This window comes from Dendropsophus ebraccatus, chromosome 13, assembly GCF_027789765.1.
Source record: "Dendropsophus ebraccatus isolate aDenEbr1 chromosome 13, aDenEbr1.pat, whole genome shotgun sequence".
Taxonomy (NCBI): Eukaryota; Metazoa; Chordata; class Amphibia; order Anura; family Hylidae; genus Dendropsophus; species Dendropsophus ebraccatus.
In genome coordinates this window covers 49,019,189-49,025,188 of record NC_091466.1, presented here as the reverse complement: position 1 = coordinate 49,025,188, position 6,000 = coordinate 49,019,189, and the positions used below count along the sequence as shown (strand labels likewise).

Sequence of the window (6,000 nt, the reverse complement as noted above, 5' to 3'; positions counted from 1 at the left end):
AGCCTGTTGCCACGGGGGGTCTCCATGATGGGGAGAGCACCACACCACCTTGATAAATAGCCCCTTAAGTCCCACTCGGTTGCGAGTATTGGAACATAAATAGGGAAATACCAGGGTGGCCCCTTTTTGTCAATGTCTAACTCAAGGTGCGAGTATTGCGATCATGACAAGGGCTTGCCAAGACAGGCTCCCATCCACAGACAGCCGTTTCGGGGTATTTGCCCCTCGTCAGTATGGAGTAGGATTCTGGCTAGTTGGGGCAATGACAAATCAACCAACAAAACACAGTAATCACTGAACTCAAGGAGAACAGTGAAAAAAACTCCAATGAAGTGCTCAATCAAGAGTTTCCACTCATACCCCCCAAAATTTAAATATTTAAAACAAGAGTCCGTGGAGTCTCGGTTGCAAGTCTCAAAACACGGGATAGACTGATATCTCTAGCCTGTTGCCACGGGGTGCCTCCATGATGGGGAGAGCACCACACCACCCTGATAAATAGCCCCTATTTATGTTCCAATACTCGCAACCGAGTGGGACTTATTTATCAGGGTGTTAATGGGACCCAGAGTCTCCCATAGGAATGGACCAGTGGTTGTGCGTACAAATTGCTGCTCCATTTACTGTCTGTTGGAGCTGCCTGAGATGGCTGAGCACTGCACTTAAGGGACTCTGGTTTCCCTACTTGGGATTGTAATCTCGGCAGTCTGACCCCCGCCCAGTGACCATACACTTATGCTCTATTCACAAGTCATAATTGTGAAACAGCCTATTTACGGGTTTATTTTGTTTGGACAATTTCTTTTTATTAGAATGGTCACTCAAAATAAAAATGTTCACGGGGAGCTGAGCCCCATTGTTAGGAACCCTAATTTAAACTTAGATGCACAGAAAGTGTTTATTTTCTCTCTTACAGCGCCACCCCAGGAGTCATTATGCATTACATGATACCCATTAAAAACTAAGAGACATCCACCATCTATGTAAAGCACAGATGTTCCTGGTCCCCAAGAGAGGGAGAATTGTGTTCTTTGTAGCTGCTTTCCACTCTAAGTGATGGAGCTTTCCTAATAGCATGTCTAAACTATCTAAACTAGACAGCCCCCTTTAAGGCCTTGTTTACATATATATGTTGCATCCATTTCAGTTTTGTTTTTTTATATATATGAAATTGACCACAACTGATGTCACAACTGATGCCAAAAAGGCATCAGTTGCCATCAGGTTTTCTATCCTTTTTTTCAGTAAAACTATCAGTTGCCATCAGTTAATATCAAGTTCCATACGTTTATTCCATCAGTTGTCTTCAGTTTTTTTCAAATACAGCATATAGGGGGCAGCAGCACACAGGAGCCCTGTACTGTGGGCAGCAGGACATGGGGACATCTCCTAGAGCAGGGGTAGGGAACCTTGGCTTTCCAGCTGTTGCAAAACTGGATATCCCAGACATGATGAGAGTTGTAGTTTTACAACAGCTGCAGAGCCAAGGTTCCCTAACCCTGTCCTAAAGGGTGCTGCACCTGTACAGAGGAGCTGGGGGCTGACGCTCCTGCAAGGGGCCACTCTACTGAAGGACCAGGGTCACAAGGGTTAATGGGGGGCAGGGATATCTCTGTTTGGCACTCCATTGACTTTAATGGATGTGGTGCCGGAAGAGGGAGCTGACCGCACGTCAGAATGCTGCAAGCGGTCAGTCCGGCGGTACTAATGTGATAACGCATCATTCGAACTGTCCCATTGAAAACAACGGGATCAGTTCAGAGGTGCGTTTCCCTCCAGTGCTTTTCTACTGCACCGGAGGGAAACACTGCCGGATATATGTAAACTAGGCCTAATACACAGTTGTTCTTTAGCCATACTTGTCACCTACATACATACATACTGCCATTGGTTGCAGACTAGCCTGGGCCAGGATTTCACATACTGCCAACCTTGTGGGGTTTCCTTGTGTAAAGGAGAGAAAAGTATAAGGAGAATGGTGTGATCAGAAGAAGGAACATCCAGAGAAAGAGGATGCTGCCGGTGTAACCAGCTTCCTAAACAAACAGGTCAGAGGAGGCCAAGAGTTGTTGTTATGAACAGGAGGTGCTTATTCAGGAAATCTGCTGCCAAAGACAACAGTCCTACCCAGTGGCGGATTAAATGCCCCCAGTCTGCCCCCACCTCCATAGTGCACAAGTGCCCTGATGCGGGACCCTAGAACAATGAGCTCGCTCATATCAGTGGACTCTCTGTGCATTCTCTATTTAGTAAATGGCCCCCTATGTAGGTCCTACTGTAGTACATGGTGTGCTCTCCCTCGTCCCTCGTATAGTAGATGGCCCCCTGTATAGTCCCCCTTTAGTAGATGGCCCCTGTATAGTCCCCCTTTAGTAGATGGCCCCCTGTATAGTCCCCCTTTAGTAGATGGCCCCCTGTATAGTCCCCCTTCAGTAGATGGCCCTCTGTGTAGTCCCCTTTTTAGTAGATGGCCCCTGGTCAGTATATGGCCCCCAGTGTAGTCTCCCCTTTAGTAGATGGCCCCCAATGTAGATGTGGCCGGTTTGGATGTCCATGGGCCATGCCGTCCTATAGGATGGGCTATAACATTATGTGCCTCAGTATGGTGCGCCATATTCTCCTGCTTCTAGGTGACAGTAACTACATATTCTATCTGCGTGTACTATTATTTTAGTGTACCTAAGCATCAAACGTCTATAGTAGATACATACATTCATAAACAGTATAGCAGTGTTCCTCTACTTATGCAAAACTACAACTCCCAGCATCCCCTGACATCAGAAGATCCTCAGCTTGTAGGGCCCTGCGGTCTAGAGCTACTCCCCCTGTGTGATTCAGAGGGTGATGATCTAGGAGTCACCACTAGGTGTCGCTGTTGCACGGTGAGCTTTGTTGCTGCAGAGCCTCACTCCTCCTATTGTCAGCAGGCGATCCTATTCTTTGCCTGTAGATAAGAGCCGCACACGGGGAAGTACAGAGACACGCTCCGGTTCTCTTGTGGGGGTTGTAGTTCGGAAACGTTTTGTTTGCAGGCAGACAACGGCCGGCCAGGACTACAGCTCCCAGAATCCTGTGCGCGTTATCAGCTGCCCCTGCGCACAGGCAGGAGAGAGAGTTGCAATTGTATCCTATCACACCAAAGAGGGATGATGTCACCTGCAATCTGCGAGGCACAGCGGCCGGGGAGGAAAGAGTTCAAATAGAGCCCGGTGCTGTACCAAGCATGGAGGATGCCAGGTAAGCAGGACTGGCTGCCCCCCGTGCAGGGTGTGACAGCAGTGCTGACTGGGGGGCTCAGGTTGTGGGGTGCAGGGGAGAGGAGGCTCCTCAGCTCATTTAGCAGGATCATTGGCATCACAATGGGGGTCCCTGCTGCCATTCTTCCATGCATATGATCAGTACAGGGTGTATTGTTCTGCAAGCAATGCTTTGGTACAGGGTGGGAGGATTGCCCAATGTAATGTCTGTCACTGTAGTATTCATATGGCACTGGCATGGTCTGTGGTGTTGTACAAAGCAGTGCCCTACAGCTGCATGTTCCAGAAACCCTTCCTTATACATGTAAGCACAATGGGGCATGACTACTGATCATCAGATTCAGCTGTGACTTTGCCCCATAAGCCTGTGTTCACACTGTGTAGCGTGCAGCGTAAGAATAAGCTGGTTTTAGGAAAATGAGTCTTTTTTTTTTTTTTTGAGTGTTTGCACATTTTCAGTTTTTTTTTTTTTTTTTTGGAGCATTGCTGGCACATTTTATGGAATCCAGGTCTTCAGTTTCCAGTGTTTTGAAGCATTTATGCACAGAAGGGTGTAAAACAGTAAACTGTACCATGTGCCTCTTTTATGGCTGTAATAATAACATCTGTAAAAAACAAAAACAAAAAGTGGACTGTCAACATAGATGTTTTATGCCTCAAAATACGGTGTGTGACCATAACCTGGGGCTGGGTTCACACTCAGTATTTGGACCTCATTTTGGTTAGTCATTTTAGCCCAAACCAGGAGAGGGTCCAAGTCACAGAGAAGGGTTGTATTGCCAACTCAGTGGTCTGAAATATTAGGCAGCCGGCAGAGAGTGGATGGATGGCAGGCATGGCGCACACTCTATGTTCAGGATTGGTGGGAGTCCCAGTGGTCAGACCCCAAGCGATCAGCTTGTTTTCCTCTTATGGAGATGAGAATATCACTTTAAGCATTTTTTGTTACAAATGCGACTGAAACTACACCCCTATTTCTTTACCAATAGCCACGTGATGATGATGATCCCAGCAACACACATTGATGAAGAAATGGGGCCTGGATTCAGCTGCATTCTGATATGGGAACGCGGCCCAATAGAATACCCTAGAAAATTCTGCAACAAATTCTAGCAAATCCATTACAAATATGCAGCATTTCAGTCCTGTGTGGACGGACCTTTAATTGGTTCCATGCCATGCTTTAGCCAAAACTACTGACCAAGATAATGTGTGATCCCAGCTGTACGCTTACACCCAAAAAATTATTTGATGAATGTGTTGCCCCCCCATGGATGCTTATTGGCCACTGTATAGAACTCCAAATCTTACATCCAAAGACTCATGCACAGTCCAGTTTCATAGGAAGTCAATTAAAGGGGTTATCCAGCGCTACAAAAACATGGCCACTTTTCCCCCTTTCTTGTCTCCAGTTTGGGTGGGGTTTTGAAACTCAGTTCCATTGAAGTAAATGGAGCTTAATTGCAAACCACACCTGAACTGGAGACAACAGTAGGGGGAAAAGTGGCCATGTTTTTGTAGCGCTGGATAACCCCTTTAAATTAGTGTCTTTGAAAATCTCATCTATCTATGCTTAAAGTGACTGTACCACCAGGCCGAGGCTGAAGCACTGGAGGCGGGCCGACCCACCCTTAGTGGGAGGAAACACCCGCCCCTCTATCATAGATCATAGATCTATAATAGATCTATGATAAATGGCCCCTACAAGAAATATGGGGAAAAGATGTTCCAGGTAAAACTCCCTCAAAGGACAATGGGGGCACTGCCTCCGCCTGGAGAAAAAAAGGTTCAATCTCGGGAGGCGACAAGTCTTCTTTACCATGAGAACTGTGAATCTGTGGAACAGTCTACCACAGGATCTGGTCACAGCAAAAACAGTAGAGGGCTTCAAAACCGGCCTAGACAAGTTCTTAGAGCAAAATAATATAAATGCATATGTATAGAACCTATCATCCCTCCCCCTTTCCTGTATCCATCCCCTCCTTGTATATCCCCCTTCCCTGTATCCATCCCCTCCTTGGTTGAACTTGATGGACATGTGTCTTTTTTCAACCGTATTAACTATGTAACTATGTATATTCACTTTAATTTGCACTTTTAACAAAGGTGCTTTTGTACAGTAGGTGTGTGTGAATAAAATTTGGATTCTGATGTGGTATCTGCAGAAGGATTTTAGCCATGGGACCATGCTACTTGTTTTTTGCAGTGTTTCTCCCACGGCCTACAAATCTGTACAAAAATCTCCAAGTAACACATTGAGGAACGTTGTACTTTGTTGCACAGATTTGGTACGAATTCCGCCGATGAAATTTACCCTCTATACTCCGGTTGTGAACCTGCCGTAGGCCACTTTCACACCAAACCGTTTTGCATCAGTATTTGTAAGCGAAAACCAGGAATGAAAACTACACAAACAGTAATGTCATTGAATATGTTTCTGAGACTGAAAATTCATTCAGTACATGCGTCACCAAGTGTGGTGTGAGGTGGGACCAATGAGCCTCACTGACAGGTGTTAGGGCCAGGTTCACACACTGCAGTTCCCAAATGGTGGCCAAATGCAGTGGATAGTGGCTGCTCAAGTTTTGCCACTATTTGTAGTGAAATTGTGCGGCTAATAGCTACGGCATGATTGCATTATGGCATTGTTTCTCCCCACTTGGCACAAACCTTGGAGAGAACACGTAGCACACACTTCTACTGGATTGTTCTAGAACAGGAGTAGGGAACCTTGGCTCTCCAG

General features: G+C 46.2%; 1 protein-coding gene across 2 annotated transcripts in view; it reads left to right on the top strand.

Annotated features, from left to right (window-relative positions):
- Positions 1–2,968: 2,968 nt before the first annotated feature.
- Positions 2,969–6,000, top strand: part of DAAM1 (dishevelled associated activator of morphogenesis 1) — a 161,620-nt gene continuing 158,588 nt past the window's right edge. For both annotated transcript variants that reach the window (XM_069951141.1, XM_069951138.1), the window contains exon 1: positions 2,969–3,237. The gene's annotated coding sequence lies outside the window, so the exon portion shown is untranslated. The remainder of the gene's footprint in view (positions 3,238–6,000) is intronic.